This window comes from Spodoptera frugiperda, chromosome 15 (genome assembly GCF_023101765.2).
Source record: "Spodoptera frugiperda isolate SF20-4 chromosome 15, AGI-APGP_CSIRO_Sfru_2.0, whole genome shotgun sequence".
Taxonomy (NCBI): domain Eukaryota; kingdom Metazoa; phylum Arthropoda; class Insecta; order Lepidoptera; family Noctuidae; genus Spodoptera; species Spodoptera frugiperda.
The window spans coordinates 10,834,475-10,852,804 of NC_064226.1; the positions used below are offsets into that span (position 1 = coordinate 10,834,475).

The following is an 18,330-nucleotide window of genomic DNA, read 5'->3' on the forward strand; positions in this document are numbered from 1 at the left end:
TGTTTGTGGAGCCGCCATTATGATTCGAGCCATTAAGTTGCCGTCTTGGGACCGAAGGCGCCCGAAGCCCGGCGGAAACGGCCGAGCCCCCTCGCCGGAGGACCACACACATGTTATTTTTGTCTTGCTCACACAATTGAGAGGAAGAGGGAAGCTGAGCGGCAAAATAAAAGCATTGAATGAAGCTGCTACGAATGCCACCGGATCACAACGAATACACTATCATTACTGATATCGGCGGTACTATAATAATTTAATACCACGCTGGTGGAAATGAAAATCTCTTAATGAAATAACCAACTAATTAAGGTTTGTAAAGCGCAATTAATAAGTTGGTACGGACTACGAATTGAGTTGACCAAATTTGACCAATGTTTTATTTACAGACGCTGAGATATCGAGATCAGGAGGGATCCAGGAACTTAGGGCCACTTCAAAGCGTTGTTTACCCGCACTCACAAAAGTTATTACATCCCCACAATGACCACAAAGAGAGTACGTTTGCTAGCTAAACATTCTCTCTGTACACAGATAATAAAGGCGGATCAAACATTCGGACGCACCATATCATTTTGTTTACAGAGTTTTCTGAGTAAAAAGTTGGACGAGCGCGCCCCCGGCAGGGCGGCGGGCTGGCCCTTTGATGTTACCGACACAAAACGCCGCCGGCGGTGATTTAACTAATGAATTTATTTAGCGGCCGCACTGACTGATTGCCGCCCTGTCCCCATGCACTCGACACTAGACACTGTTGTAACTGATCACTGATTGTCACATCGTTGCGCAATCACCACGAATGTTAACATTCACAACTACATTTCAGATACATTCTGAAAAAAAGGTAACAACAGTGCTTATTTCATACATAACTACAAAGTATTTTGCATACAATCTCGACCATCAAAGATAACATCGTACATCAGTCATAATCGGCACGATAATCCATAACCAGTGGTGTCAGTTCAGTCTGTTGGAATGACAGATGTGACAGGTTGCCGGTGCTCCGAGCCTATTGAGCAGGCTGGCTACTGGCTCCTCAACTACCATGTTTTTGGAAAACGCGACATGAATATAATCCACATCGGGGCATTGCCAAATAAAGGCTGTATTAGTATGCTACGACATTACCCATATCGTGTGCTTGAAATCTTAAAAAAAGATATACGTAAGCGAGCTAAACCTCAAGCATTTCATTAGTGAGCATTACAGTTGCATATTAAGCTATAATGATCAAGATTGAACAATCGGTATAATAAAATAATACTTATAATAAAAAATGGTTATCGTTATGACAAAGTTAAGTGCGTCTGAAAGCAGAACCAGTCAGATTATGATGTCAATAAAAAGCTTTTTTGGTGCATTTGTTACCGACCAAACCCATTTTCTAGTCCATTTTAGACGATAGATCGCGACATGATAGGAGTATAGGTTAGAATGGTTTCACCATCATGCCATTTTTTAGGTTACTTTAAACCCTAGGGGTATAGGGCCCAGTTCAGCGAGGCTCCGTCAACTTGGACTAGTTTAGCCTAAGCCAAACGTCAAACTAGGCCTGAAACCAGATTTGGCTGGTAACTCATCTTTACTTAATTAACCAAACAATCATAAAAATTGCAACGGACTGAATTTGGTCATCTTTATCAATAGTTGCGAGCTTGATCTCAAAAAAGGGATTTTTAATAAATGTATTTCTTATCCTGTCACGGAGAGTGAGGGAGCATCAGGGAGCTTCCATAGAAAGAATACTCGTTCTAGCGCTGTAAATTTAATTTCATTTTGAATATTGCGGTATGATATTAGTTAAATTATATCACTAATGATATGAGCTAGGTAATACCCAAATCTAAGTGACATTACAAGTAAAAAATTCCCGGTCAGGGAGCGCCTTCGTGTATTCCATTCTTTATTATTGACATTATCTAAGATTTTAATGAACTCAATTAACCATAAACATCTATAAATAGCATACGAAATAGTTACAGTTGCCAGATATTTAGTTACGGTTCCACAGTATTTCACAATTATGAAAATACCTTAAAATATTAATGTCAACCACATCTATGTAGGCGTATCAAGAGGGTTTTAACGAGCTTGGATAAAAGATATCTCACTGATAGATAAGATCTAATCTATCTATACATATAATAAAATCGTAGAAAACTCTGTCTGTACATTGAAAATAAAAATAAAAAAAATAGCAGGGGTTATTGTTATGTCGATGTCGAACCCAAAAATGTAATTAACTTTTTTTTGTCTGTTTGTCTGTTTGTCTGTTTGTCTGTTTGTCTGTTTGTCTGTTTGTCTGTTTGTCTGTTCGTCTGTGCGCGCTAATCTCAGAAACGGCTGATCCGAGTTGGATGCGGTTTTCACGAATATATTGTGGGATGCTTAAATTTACATTTAGTGTTTGTTTCATGTCAATCGGTTCATAAATAAAAAAGTTATGTCAAATTAAAGAATCACGTCGAACATTCTATGCTTATACCATTAATCTCCGCAACTATTTGACGGATTTGAAGTTGAAATTTGGTACAGATATAGTTTAGAACCTTAGAAAGGACATAGATATATTTTTATTTCAAAAATCAAAAAATAAAAATAAGAAATAAATTATTTATAAATAATTCTATGTCGATCGTTACACGACTTCGGTTCATGTTATTGTTTTAATTTATTAAAAAAGTAAATAAATAGTAAAAAGGTATGAAAAAAATAATATCAATATAATAAAACATTTAGTACAAAGAAAATGCTCTAACGGAGTATAGATAATTCTATGTCGATCGTTACACGACTTCGGTTCATGTTATTGTTTTAATTCATCGAAAAAAAGTAAATAAATAGTAAAAAGGTATGAAAAAAATAATATCTAGTCTCTTTCTAGATGGACATCCTCGATAGATGGCGTTGGGATCGAAATAGATCGCGCTATGGTTTCGTTACATTCATTTGGTTGGGTATCGGCCGAGCGCTTCGGTACTATCGTAGAAAAAGTGTATTATCAGTCGTATGATTATTTGTCTGTAGTGGTCCTGCTGTTTCGTATATTCTAAATTGGTTTCGTTGTATTTGTCAATTAATAAGTTTATTTGTTGGGTTTTCCTGGTTTTTTGGTTAAACTATTTAACGTAGGTTTAGTTTGATATCGATTATTAGTAGTTAACTACTGTAGTTAGTTTTTTTAATAAAATTGTAAGTCTAATTTTTTTTTTAATTAGATTAGATTTAAGTCGTTTCTTTTAAATTATTTAGTTTAAGCTTGGTTATTATAGCATAGAGGATAGGTTGTAATATAGTTTCTTTATTAATTGTTATAAATTCGTAATTCGTAGCTTTCTTTAGTTTTAAGTTAGTTTAAGTCCGTTTTTAAAATATTTTTTCAATGCCCTAAGTGAGTATACATCTATTAAATTCAAACGCAGAGCTCATTATGTTGATTTTTGAAGAGTTCCCTGGAATATCTTCCACATCTCATTTTTGAAGAGATCCCGCGAGATCGGGAACTATGTGGTTAAAACCAAAAATTTTCCGGAAGTCACTATTCCACGCGAACGAAGTCGCGGGCAAAAGCTAGTAACAACAATAAAACTTTAGTGCACTATACAGGTAATATAAAGTCGATCGGATTAACATCTCAAGCCACACCTGACGACAACTCGATTTCACGGAGTGTACAGCCTTCCCAGAAACCGTGGAGGTGTAAACGTTCCTATTGAATCCATTCCACCCATAATGTGAATGCAACTGATAGATCGATCTCGCGATATTAGGGACCGCAAATATACTACACCATTTCACGAATATCACTAAACTATAATAGAATATGTCTTATTTCCTCGCCCTTAAAGGTTACTTTACAAAAGCTTACAGTTTGAAAGCATTCTTGTTATTTGGTCTCTTAAGGGTGGCTATAGTTGGACATTTTGACACTTCGGGCGAAGACACAGCGGGGTGTCTCTCTTATACATCTTCTAAGAATCTCGCGTGAGGTACGGGATTGAGACCATCCTGCAAAACGTTTCAATTATGAGATCAGACCTTGGGAATATTGTTAGATAATAGAAATACCATTTACTTTTCAATAATATTATATCTATACTAATATCCCGAGTATGGAAGAACACTAGAGCTTTACAAGTTTCTGACTAAACGTTCTGGGTACTAAAACTATATTTACATAATTAATAAATAGGTATTGGCTTTTGGAATCAAAATCAAAGACTATTGACACTGTGACAGTCCAAGTTCCAAATACATAATACAATACAATACGTAGATAATAATCATTACAGCAAAGGATGTACCATGTACTTATTCCTTTAAAATGGCGTAGGCGATATGCATCTAACTCGCATTCGTGATTACCTTTTGGCATTCCAGTCAGTGATCACGTTGTTTAATAAAAATTAGTAGTAGTCGTGCTGCCGACAGGCGTGACATTGACAAATTTATGGCCTCGCGCTGCAACGTCCAATGCCTGAATTTTAGCCAATCGTTGCATACACAGAGTTAAACACGACTAGATATGGCGTCGGACATCCTTGGGCCAATTAAATACGCATTACCTTTATTTATTTGAAGGACCGTGTAAGGCAGGCTGTGGTTAAATGATTATCGTTGGCTGGGCGCTTCCAGATAGTTTTTGACTGTGCCAAGTGGGATTACCGGCGACTCATTGACATGTTGTGAGTGTGCACGCCTGACGCCCATGTCGCCATACCATTTTATAGTCCTCGTAAACTGAGAAACGTGTCACAAGATGAATTTAGATTCAGAAATACAGTAATTCTGCACGCACTCTCTATTAGACAGATCAAGGACAGAATGACACATAGCCTGAGTTATTTGACAGCGAACGGCATTTAAAATAGCATCACTTTAAAAATTGTAATCACGTTTATTCATGCAACTTTCGTTTGATGAATTTACACTTGGATTTAAAATGCGGGGTTTCATTTCAAAGAACAGTTGGCTCTCTTTGTTATAGGTATTGCGGGTACGTACAATACGTCATTTGTAGTACTAGTTAAAGTAACTTTCGCCAGTAACCCAGCTCAGAAGGTTTTGGTTTTAGTAGAATTTGCCTACAATTTTTGTACACAGTTACAGCTATTTAATTGTAAACTTTAGTAAATCAAGCTCGATGGGTTTGTTCTGCCACAGCCCATAGAAACAATAACATACGAGAGGAATCCAATAATGAATCAGTCCGTGATACATTGTTGCCGTTTACAAACTCACGTCCGGGTGAATCGTAAAATGTGTTTACGCCATTATGAATGGGTGAACAATAAAACGTGTATGTTTGCAGTTGATACGTACATTAGTTCTCGGGAGACGGAGACGGTTGGAGTATGCGCGTGCGCGTCCGACGTAAATCAACCACTTGGAGTATTTTAATTGCACGCTCTTCGGTTTCGCACCTCGCGCTTCGCACCGACATCTTGATAAAAACATGTCACGCCGGCCCCTCGTTAAATAATGTAGTAGTTGCTGCTATAAATTGTTTGATTTAGAACCGAGTGCCAGTTAATTTACGTGCCTACTATAAAGCTCCTTGCTTGCGACTGTAGCGCGGCGCCACACAGTATCGTTTTCTCTATCATTAACTAAATTAACGTTTACGGGTTAAAGTATTTGATTTCAGGCAACAAATTAATAAACGTTTTGTTCTTAACTATAATGTTACTTCGCACAATAAACACGTCATTTCTTTGGGCTTATTGTGATTATGATGCTTACTATGGTAATTACTAGTTTAAATGAATTGAACTAATTTAATTCTATAATAACGCCATAATTATGTACAACGACTGCGCACGCAAAGTGTGTGTAAACTTAGTTTTTAATAGACACGCAGTATAATTATGTAACTTCTCTTTGGAATACGACTGCAGCGCTCCAAAGCCATAAAACCCAACTTAAGATAAACCAAACACAAATATATCCTGCGGAGTGGAACACATTTCATCCACTAGCTTCCTAACCGCAGCAATCAGTGAGGACTGGAGCCAAAATAAACTTTACCAAATTATTTATAATTTATGTTTAATAGTGGAGCGCGGTGGGTGGTCCAGCGGACGCCTAATTGGATAAATTGCCGACTTAGACGCACGATACACTGAATTAAACAATTTGTTGTTTTACCTGCACGTTGCTTTGACTTACTATCGCCACAGACGCCGCGCGCCGCATAACGGACGCGCCATGCTACGCAGTGCTACGGCGGCCGTAGCCTGCAATTAGACAAACATGCATATTTTCTAATTCACTACGTAGCGAGTAGTAGCTACGTAAAGTGGGTCGCGTGTCGTAGACGACGTAGTAAGTCGCTATTCGATTAAAAATAAAATCAATTAACATGTCACATTCGCATCGCGACAAACTACTGACATTTACAAAAAAGAAAAATGTTTTTCGCAAACATTATACGAGATCTCATGTTAACAATATATGGTATAAGTTTTTCACACATAGACATAACGCAGAATTGTACAACACGAATTATGCATATTATGTCTGCGATTACCCCGTAGACAAAACAAAATCAGCGAGATATCACAATGACACGTTCATAGATAACTTTTGAATCTAACTTTACATATCAGTATATCGTATAATGTGGACAAAAATTACACGACATGTCTATACATATTTTAAAGTAGGAAGATACGTGTAATATATGATAATTAAATCGAAACCTTTAGATAAACAAACAACAGTTATAAGTACTTAAATTCTGTGGAGAACATTAAAAACAGAGTCACCTGCTTATCATGCCGGACAAGTCGTAAAAGTCGACAAAGGAAAGGGAAGTACTAGCAGATAGTGGTGTCAACAGTCAACAGTCACAACGCATCACTTTGATGTTATCAGCTCATAAACAATACATAAAATTCAGTTCCAGGTAGCGTTGCGACTTACGTCACGTCATTCAATCAAACCTTGATCACATAATAATATATGCAAATGACATAAACATCACGTTTATATTCCCCAAACAGATATACAAAGATGTGCCTTTAACTTAGGTACAGTTTATTAATACTCCTAAAGCCTAATATCCACGAGACGGTTCAATTGACGAATGTATGAAACCTAAGAACAAAATCAAGTGTCGGTCTACAAGTGACAATTGCTTGCATCTTGGTTAGAAACAAAGACAACTGTGCACGAAACGGCAATGTTCCGTCACTTACTCGTCATAAAAAATGGAACACCTAGGTGATGTACTTTAAAGTAAGACTATTAATTTACTCAATGAAATATTTCGAGTTTATACTTACTTACTCACTTTAAATAAATAACAAAGTCAGTTAATTGAACTCCAAATAAATTATAACAGTTGCGCGATCATAATTTGTTTCCTTCGCATAATAAGTCAATGTGATATCTCTCTCACTGTTTGATTAATTAGGTACAACCAATGCGTTTACCAATACGTTTTAAGCTCGTATTTCATTTATTACAAGAAATAAATAAAATTGCATTTAATATGAGTACGTTGTATTGTTGAGAATCCAGGAATTCTTTTCACATTATTGACTTGCAATTCCTGTGCAAGTTTTTAATGTTCCGAGGAACCTCGTCGTATACATTACACGGACAGTATGCTTGTTCATTTTATTCCTTTCATTGAAATTACTGATTACGAAGTAAAATATCTGTCGTTTCATCACCGAGAACATCGTATCAGTGCTACAATCCAAACAAATCATAACAAAGCGCTTCAAAGTGTTATTTTAATAATATCTCTTTAGTATGGTACGATAAGTCCCTCCAAGTATCACGGAGTAGCGAGTAGCGAGGTGCACCGTGGGTGGTCCCCTGACGTCTCTATGCTGGCCGGCCTATGGACATGCATCTAAATGTCCTTATAATTCACTACATCTGCCACTTTGCTCCAATGTAGGGGCACCAACATTCTACATTTATTCAGGACATGCAGACTCATTCGATTCTGATTCTATCGTCACCTGAAATGTGAATCAGCCAATTAATATTCCGCGTAAGTAAAAGGAAAACGGGCCACCATATGATCCGTAAGCACTCGCTTGACAACCGACCACCGCTTATCTGATATTGCGATCTCATTGTAGCGTTTGTGGTAAATTTATAGCCGAGGATTGTCCTACGACGATACTTTATTGTTTACTATACTTGGCGTAGTTATCTATTCATCTGTCACACACGTGATACTCAATTGAGTTATAGTACATTCATTCATGACCGATTTATTGTATTTGGTCTGGACCAGGACATGATAATTACGAAGTATCTACGACAAATGAATGTATTGAAGGTTATATTACTTATTTATTTTGCCTATAAAGTAGATATAAACTAGTGTCGGAATTTATGCAGTATTGTTAATATCCACAGTCACTGGCAACCAATATTTTTATTCCTTATTTATTAAATATATAGATTCAATAACTTTAAGAAAAAGGTAACTGTTCTAGATATTTATTTTAACAAAGTTCATCGTATAAATTCTTACTAAACGTGTCCTGGCAATAACCACCGGTAGCGTAGGCACAGTGGCGCAGGCATCCATAATGCAAGCGCGACTGATATTTTCCATTAATGATACAGAATCTATTTTTTGTTACCAACTTAATTAATACTTAATACATGTTTGTAATGCCTTAACGTGTACTCGCTGATAGTTAAATTATTTTAATCAATACCCGTGCACAGCTTACGGCGGTACTATCAAGAAATGAAGTGAAGTATAAACAAATAAAATAATACAGGCTGCGATCCAGTTCTAGCCATTATTGTTTACGCGCCAGTTAATTAAAATGACAATTAAAAGGTTACTGGCGTCTTCGTTTTATTATTTTTTTATGTTTCTTCAAGTTTGCTATGTGTTGCCAATATTATCAAGTTATAGGAGAATTCTAAACTGGAAGGGACTTTATTGAATTATTTTTGACTATATTATTTCACAAACTCCTCCTCGGTGGAGACGTCATGGTGGCCTGGAGGTTAAGACGCCCGCTCCTCATGCATGAGAGCGCGGGTTCGAAACCTACCAACACGGCAAGTAGGTACTCATGTGACTTTTTCCGAGTTATCTGTACATTTTAAGATTATTTAAACACCACTGACAAACTGTGAAGAAAAACATCGTGAGGAAACCTGGGCTGTTATCGCCAACCCGCATTGAGCAAACGTGGTGATTAATGCTCAAAACTTTCCCCATGCGAGAAGATGCTTTGGTCAGCAGTGTCCATGAATAGGCTGTTGATGATATTATTTCTCGGATTAATGAATTTATTTATTCTCAATGCTTTTTGTGAATGTGAAGTGCCAGGTACAACTAGTGAACATTTTTTCTATGTCTTCTTTTGCACAGTCTTAACGTCGACCCCTTAAATATAAAAGAAGTCTTGCACTATACTTACTGGAAGCACTATTATTTTTTCTCCATAATTGGGATATTTGGACAGAGTATATTTTCAACATTATCAATTATTAGTTATTACTGCTTTAAAAACTAAAATTGTCTACCAATAATTATTCTTATTTTTGGGATGTACTAATTCCCTCAATTGAATTTGTCGCTACGTCTTGGTTGTCATGTCAGTTTTATAATATAGAAGACATTTACAGTAAACTTCTCATAAAATAATTCATAAGTCATCAATGCGCAAGAGTCGGCACGTATGTGAGTCCAAAACAATACCTGACTAAGTTAGTATTCATAAACACGAGGCATGAAAGGGCATCCACTTTAACAGTTTGATAATGCTGGACGGTTTCCAGATAGCTGTCACTCATTCTCCGCCGACTGACAACCGTCACTCATGCGCAGGTTTTGTACGCCGAAGATAGTTTTTATATAAGATACTCAATTGCGGCAAATACCAAAAGGGGAATAAGACTTTTTGCCTTGGAATTAAAAGATGCGCTTTGTTTTTTACCGACTTCACAAAAAGGAGGAGGTACTATGTTCGGCTGTTTGTATGTTTTTTTTTTTTTTTTTTTTTTTTTTGTATGTTTGTTCATCGAATACTCCGTCAATTGTCGACGGATTTTCAAAATTCTTTTTTTGTTCGAAAGTAGATAGTTCTGAGGTGGTCCCATTGTCACCAAGTTAGGATCTGATGATGGGATCTTAGAGAAATCGAGGGAACTCCTCAAATATTATAGGGAACTATATAGTGATTTTGGTATATTCATCTAGAATTGAAGCATTTACAGTCAAAAAGTAACCTTTGAAGAGGTGGAACTGATGAAGAAGACCAGAAATGGCCAATGGAACTTCATACTCACAAGAAATCACAATAAAGTTATACTCCGTCAATTGTCGACGGATTTTCAAAATTCTTTTTTTGTTCGAAAGTAGATAGTTCTGAGGTGGTCCCATTGTCACCAAGTTAGGATCTGATGATGGAATCTTAGAGAAATCGAGGGAACTCCTCAAATATTATAGGGAACTATATAGTGATTTTGGTATATTTATCTAGAATTGAAGCATTTACAGTCAAAAATTAACCTTTGAAGAGGTGGAACTGATGAAGAAGACCAGAAATGGCCAATGGAACTTCATACTCACATAGAAATCACAATAAAGTTAATTAAGTGACAATACAAATAAATAAAGTAGTTATTGAGACGGAGAATTTTAACCGACTAAAAAGTGTGAAATAAAATACTTTTTACAAAAAAATAAACCGACTTCACTAAAAAAGTTAAAAATAACTTTAATTTCGGAAGTCGGTGTAACAAACAAATAATACCGAGAAACACCGACTTCCGAAATTAAAGTTATTTTTAACTTTTTTAGTGAAGTCGGTTTATTTTTTTGTAATCTAATTATACAATCGTAAGCATTTCTTTTATAGATTACTATTTATTCTTTTATAGCCTCCGATGGTAATATTACTTAATCTATTTAGGAATTAATTTAATTTTGTTTTCTTCACGTTAATTTTCGTATTTTATTTTAATTCGATTTTCTTAGTTTTGAAGTACGAAAGCGACTAACTAGACGAAGAGCTGGATTAAAAAAATTCAGGTTCTATTACAGTAATCATAAAAGTAAGTACTTTTTACATTGTATTACTTAGTCTACCTTACATTTAAAGCGAAAGATATGTCATTACTGCTGTCTAGGGTCACACCCAACTAACATTAAGCGCTAATATAAGAGTTATAACAGCTATATAAAGGAGCTAAACAGATCCTAAGGTCATCAATAAGTGCTATCACATAGGAGTTATAGCGAGCTATAACTCTATTATACCCCTGGATTGGGCACAAGTTCTTATAGCCTTAGGTTCCACAGTGGCGATATAGTAGAGTTACAGAATGAATTTAAGAGCTATAGTAGAGCAATTGTGGAGGTTCAGTAGCGCTAACTGAGACTTAAAGCGCTGTAAGAGTAGTATTTAAGTGACTAGTGACTCCTCAAGCGGTATGGTAGAGCTACATGCTGCTTTGAGCGCTATAAAGGGAGCAAATGTATGAATATAAACTCCGTAAGTGGCATAGTAGATCTATGATGTACCTTACTTACTGTTTGAGCGGTTAGAGGGTGGCAATAAGGTAAATTGTAACACCTTGAGTTGCAGTATAGATCTACAATAAGAAATTTTAGCGTCTAATTTACTTTTTTTCATAGCCGGCTAATGCGGTATGTTTTATTTTATAACGTTGCAATATGTTAAATGAATGAAGATTTATCAAACAACCATAACACATTTTGTGTTTACGAAAATAAATGGCGGAGTTGGGTGTATTATTTTAAATCGTTGTTAGTGGAAGCTGAAGCGGAATTTTCATTGCGAAGGTAAGTTTACTGTGAATATGTGTATATATTATTGGCAAATAATTGAAGCGCCCACTCTTTGTTGTGTATTTATCTAATAAAATGTTTTGCTTCACATGGAGAAAAACATTTTTTTACTAAATATGTAACAAAACTTTGCCTATTGACTTGTGTCGGGACCCTGGTATTAGAACGCTAGAAAAATAAATATCTTCATTGTATTAAGTTTTCGTTTCGTACGTTTTACGGTTTTTACTTAACTTCATTAGGTATCTAAAAATGGTGGCCGCATGAATTTGGGGATCCGTAGTTATTTTCCAAAAACCCTACCTAGCCTACGGATGACTAGTACACGTATCTCATAGCTGAACGAGTGCTAAATTGTTTTTTATCGTTTGATTTGCCAAATTAAAAAGATTTGTGATTTGAATACATATATACCATAAAATATTTTATTAAAATATTTTTTGGTGTTTGTAAAAGAGTTCGAGGATCTTTTGGTAGAATCATGCCAAATCTGTCATTTAAGATTAACAGCAAATCTTTCATAGCAGTTTGTGTAATATTTTTCTCAATGGACCATGCCCTCAATTTTTCACTAAAATGAAGATTCTTAATATATTCACTCGGATCATCCTCATCATCACTACTCAATGAGTAATAACATCGGTCCTCTTCAGAAACATCAAAACTTGCAGTTGCGATATCACTTCCATTACATGCGGAACCTTCATCTTCAAGTAAGTTCCCCACTTGACCGCGTGTAGTGACACTTCCATTCTCATTCAGGTTATCTGGCGATAAGTTTGCATTTGCAACGTTGTAGTTTAAAATATTACGATAATCTTTCAAAATTTTCCGTCTATTTCCACCGGTTCTACTTTGAATTTTCCAAGTTTTAAAACGCTTTTGAGAGGAACTATGTTGCGACGCCATTTTACGTTCGTCACGTGACCAATTAGAGGTACTAAAGTGGTAACGAACTCAATAATTCAACCTTAAGTAATATAGAAGCTATATTTGACACTACAAGTTCTATAATAGGGAGAAATATCGCTACTATTCAGCCCTAAATCATACAAGGGAGTTTTGTATCACTTTAGGAGTTTGGTGTTGTAAAAGATTTAATGAACACCATTGTAGAGCTAGTAGCGTTAAATGCTCCTTTTGTGCAACTATCAGCGCTCCGAAAGAGTTTGTGGTAGCTTGCTTAGAACTTTAGAAGTTAATAGTAAATGTTAATTTCTTATATAGATCTTATAGTCGTAAAATTCGCTCAAAGCTATAACACAGAAGCTTTGGTCTGTATTGTAGGGATAATAATCGCTGCTCTACGCGTTTAACCTCCATATATTGCTCTTATAAACCTGCTTTGTTACTATAAGCGTTATATTTTATTACTAACACTCTTTTGGCGCCTGAATCTATAATTGCAGCTACTATTCTACCTTCATAACACTTTAGGTTCTAAAGTAAGCTCTATTTGCAGCCATAATGTTTGTTGGGCAGGTAGTAAACATACAACCGTAACCTTTACAACTTGAAAACGCAATTACCCACGAAAGATTACTAACATCTCTTTCGGCTGTTAACAAAAACCCTTATAAATAAAAACATAAATAGCCATGTGGAGCAATAAATTTGTTTATTGTACAATAAAATAATGTAGCGACTTCGTGTTGGGTGGTCGTCGGCACAAAAAGCCGGGCAAGATGGCGGAACAACCCGTTGCCATAGAGACGCGACGCGTCCCCGCCTGTAACGCTACACAGTGCTCCAGCACCCATCTCTTCTAAATTATATTAATGTTCAACTTCAATCAATTTACCACATCACCATGTCGCTGTTGACTAACACAAAGTACTGCCACAGACTGGCAGACGTACTCAAACTTATCTCATTTTGAACGTTATCTCATCTTTTACCATTCAAACTTTATGAGATCAATACACACAAGTTTTGTAAACACAAGACTCTTAAATAAAACTTATCTTCCTATGTAATTATAATTAATTTGATTTCAATGATTACGGATTAAAAATAAAAATAAACATTAGAGTTGAATGTTATTATGTAATCGTTCGAGTTCATCCGTGTCTAATGCACAATTTTGTCGTGCGGAGCGGCGGTGGGCGCACTGGCGCAGTGGGCGCGCGGCGCGCGGCGACGTGTCTCTCTGACAGAGCGCTCAGTGGAACAATCGAGCCATTGTTTTGTACCAACCACGCATTAATTAAATAATACTTGTCGTTCCGTATAATGACTTAATTTTGTACTTCGACGGAACAACAACTGAGTTTATTAACTCACTTTGTGCTTGGAAATTTAAATGCGCACGAGCGGACGCTCTTAAAGTTTTCAGCATTATGTCTTATAACTTTACAAGCAATATTTTGTTACAACAGCTATAAAAATACTGTAACTTGTATGTCAAACCTCCATCTTTCTGAGCATAAATGCATAACTACATAAAAGTTTATTACTAGTAAAAGTTTCTATTGCCAATAATTATAGAGCCTGGAGCCGCAGGTTTCGTAATTATAAGCTTTCCTTGTAGTGTGATTTTATTACGCGAGGAATTGCATTGCGATTTTGACAATAACTTTAATTTTGTTATTCCAGTGAAAACTTTAATATAAACATTACATCACTGTGCCACTGACTACATTTATAACACGATGAAATCAGATAAATATGAACATTTAAATCCCTACCAATTTGCAAGATCCTGGAGCATGATAGAGCCCTATATTATTTATAGACTGAAAAAAAAATGACAAAAATTATACAAAGAACAAAGCGACAACGGGAAGGTGAAAAATGTGAAGGAAGATAGGTAAAAAACGAGCGGAAACGGATTCCTGACTAATCGCACAACGAAAATGTCTGTCGAGCTAATGTCTCTACAGGGTGGCGCAGATTGATGGCTCAGCGATTGGGCACGCCCCGGCCCGCTCGCCGCTAGGACGATCGCTTCTCGGTAGCTGGCGGCTACATTAAACGACACACAGCCTTCGATACGTTACATAGATTTAGCTATAAACTCATCACAGATGTGAGGGCCACTTTCCTGCTATTAACTTGTCTAATACGCTCATTTTGAAGGGTCTCTGCAACATTTTATCGCTCGGCCCATTTTACGCACACATTCGTCAAGCTGAAGAGAGGTGATTTAATTGATCTATCATTTAAAATACTTACTAACTCTCCATATTTGCTCCCAACTTTATAGTGTTTGTTGTACTAGATAATTAAAAATATTATTTTCAGTTTTAACTTTTTACGTGTAAAATCTGAATCAATAATAAGTAAAAAAAAGTTATTAGTTTTGAGAATAACTAACATAAAAACGTAAAACTCCTTGTCTAGTTGTCTTTTCTACAGCTTACTCTTTGACGTAAGTGTCCGCAACAACAAAATACTGTTTATCTACGGACACGGCGATTACTTGGCGACAGACCCTATTACCGGCGTACAGCCGATCTACCTGAACTGATGAGCTTACTAAAATATCGCCCAATAACAATGTTATTATCGCCGGGCCATATGCAACCTGTCATTAAGGAAGAGACATCATCATCAGCAATGATCACTTCCTAGAATGGTTAAGGATGTTTGTTTCTGCGATATTTAGCCAGTTATTAATGCGCGAACCGTTCTGGGAATACGAGGAAAACGTTCGCTTGCGAAGTAGAAATTTCGCTTGGTAGCGTGACTAGCGTGTGTATTGTATCCATTTGTCATGATGACTACATCGACAGGATAAACAAAATTGAATAATGTAAGGACTAGATTACTACTATTAGTAACAGAAAACCGTAGAAGGTACACTTAATTGCGATTTTATAGCCCTAACAAAAACTGTGAACAAAAAGACATCAACGAACAATCGTTGGTAAGTCAGTAACATTTAAAGTCTACCAGCCATAGTGATCACTGTACTAGCTGACTATAAGTACATACCTGCCTACGTATAAAGCTAACACAACATCATTACCGTAATATATGAGAGTGTGAGTCACAAGGTTCACTTTCCAACATCAATATCTGTTCTACGGGATAGTGCTACGCGGCTACAGACGTACTACGGTCAAACCAATTAAAGATTTAAGGTTAGAAATAAATTGTAAGTCCGTGACTCACGACATGGTGGTGGTCTCTCAATCGCGAGTCTTCAATACATGAAGACTTCAGTAGTTAATGAGCAAGTTCTAGGAAGGTGTGAAGCAGAAACCGGCGCTGCCGCAGCCCACGTAATGGTAACAATAAATATTGACTGTTTGACCGCACGCCGCCAAAGAATCGCACGTTTACGGACGATTCCTGCAATTTGTCAGCTTGTAATTCGCCTTTATTGTGTGCTCCATAATGGAATTGTCTTTTTTATCTGATTTTATCTCGTTAGTTTCCTCCTTTGATGATAACATTTGTTTGGTAATGCGTACTTCTTATGGTAAAGATATGCCTCATATTGATTTGCAATAAACATTACTTTTTGGGATAAGTAATTGTCAATCGATTAGGTACTTAGGTACTCCAAGTAACATTGACCCGACATAATCGGGATCGTTGCCTTTGCTCGTTACTTAGGCGAGTGCGAAAGCTGTGATTAAATAATGTAAACTATAAAATATTTCACTTAATCAAAATAATATTTCTGAGATATTACGGTACAGCCACATTTTATTATTATAGCAAATTAATTGCACCTAATAAATTCAGATAGTGTAAAAATATAATATCAATAAAAAATCTCATAAAACGAACTAAATTACTGCGAATAATATTTATTCACAGTAATTTAATGGAAACTAGCGCGACGAATATTTCTCATTAAATTATGTAACAGTTTCATGTTCTGTGAGAATTATCAGAGACGTGTATCAGTTTATAAATCGCTAACGGTTTCTGAATTAGAGTTAGAACATGTACTTGGACTGCGCAGGCGACGAAATGATCGCGAAATTCGGCAGCGGCCTGAGCACGCGCGACTCGCGGCGCGTCAGGTGTTACACAACCGTGGTCGCATTCATAACAGCAAATTGTACATTTGTTTTAATATATTTTTCCATGACAATTTTTGACTAATTGTATAATTCTTTTAATTATAATGATTTTAAAATTCAAGAGCAATACCACAACAAATCTTATACTAACTTCTTTATTTATTTTACACATTAATATTAACTCCATGTTAAAAGCCGTCGTGCTGTTGTTATCTGTTAATATTATGTATTTGACATTAACAACAATCGTGTACCTACGTACGCCACTTGACTTTTTGTTTTGACCTTTGCTTTGAACTTGGATCATGTGCTTTTGATCGATACGTTTAAGGTATGAGAATAAAATTGATGGAGAAAAATGACAATTAATAATACAGTGTCGTGAAGAATCACGCATAATAAACCTTTTTTCTATTTAAAAGCTGTATGTTCCCGATGCGTATCGACTAGTGTAACAGTAGCTGCTACCGATCGTTCTGTCGGGGCGATCCTTCGGAGACAGTCACATGTCAATCAAAGATTCAGATCGATGGTCGTGGTTCGGTAGCCAGCATGCCGTAAGGGGAGTGTGGTAGTAGATGGCGAGCATGCGGGGCGCGGGCCGCGAGTGCGGCGCCCCTGCCACGTGGGTGGGCTCGCTGTGTGGCCGCGCGCTGGGTGGGCCACTACCGCGCGCACGCATCACACACACGCGCGCCGCACCAACACACGCTCCTGACGCGCAAATAAACACAATAATCAACTAGCGATACTTTACTCCGTCACCGGATAGAGCAATCGCTCGGGGAGATTATTGCAGGAATCGCGGCGAGTGACACGCGCCCGCGCCGCCGAGCCCACGGCCGCGCGTCCCGCTGCATCGCCCGCGTAGGAGGACGCAAACTACCCACTTTACGACGCTCCGAGCTGATCCAAACACGCTAATTTTCTAATCCGTTTACATTCTACGAATACATTTTCTATTCAGAGACATTGAAGAGTCTGAACCCGTTTAAGGACCGTAAGCCATCTCCAAATCACACAAACATTCAAGTTTCGTATCGCATTTCAAATCGAAGATTTGTCGGATTTGTGTGTAAACTAACAATAAAACTCAGTAGACCACCGACATCTACTGGATTATCAGTATCAATGTTGTAGACGTACTAAACTTGCTGAGTTATTTATATCCATGTATAGGCATAATTATAGTTAGTAAATGTAGACAAAAATTAAAACCAAAATATTACAAAGATGGTAACCTTACACTATCTTATCATACCGCTAAATTAAAGGCAATCGGTGCAAAAAGTTGACGGCTGTTGGCGCATGCGCGAGCGCCTTGATTTATAACTTAATATTCAATCGTAAACGTAATCGAGCCCTAGAATAGGCAGTTAAACAGGCCGGTGGCGGCCTCTGCGTAAATTGTGAGTACCAGCGCCTAGTTGTAACTAGAACTCGTTTGCTCTAATGATACAACTGCCCGTAAAAGGGTTCAATTTAAAATGTAAACGGTAATATCGGTCAATCATTGAAATATATTGGAAACTCGATACACCGAGA

The 18,330-nt window shown here is 36.9% G+C and overlaps 2 long non-coding RNA genes across 2 annotated transcripts; one reads left to right on the forward strand and one right to left on the reverse strand.

The window, feature by feature from the left end:
• The first annotated feature begins 157 nt into the window (after positions 1-157).
• LOC126911454 (uncharacterized) lies at positions 158-555 on the forward strand. The gene is made up of 2 exons (XR_007705994.1): positions 158-309; positions 387-555. It is a non-coding gene; the product is annotated as an uncharacterized LOC126911454 (long non-coding RNA).
• A 9,362-nt stretch (positions 556-9,917) lies between these two features.
• Positions 9,918-10,805, reverse strand: LOC126911450 (uncharacterized). The gene is made up of 2 exons (XR_007705991.1): positions 10,505-10,805; positions 9,918-10,221 (listed from the first exon to the last, which is right to left on the reverse strand). It is a non-coding gene; the product is annotated as an uncharacterized LOC126911450 (long non-coding RNA).
• Positions 10,806-18,330: the final 7,525 nt, after the last annotated feature.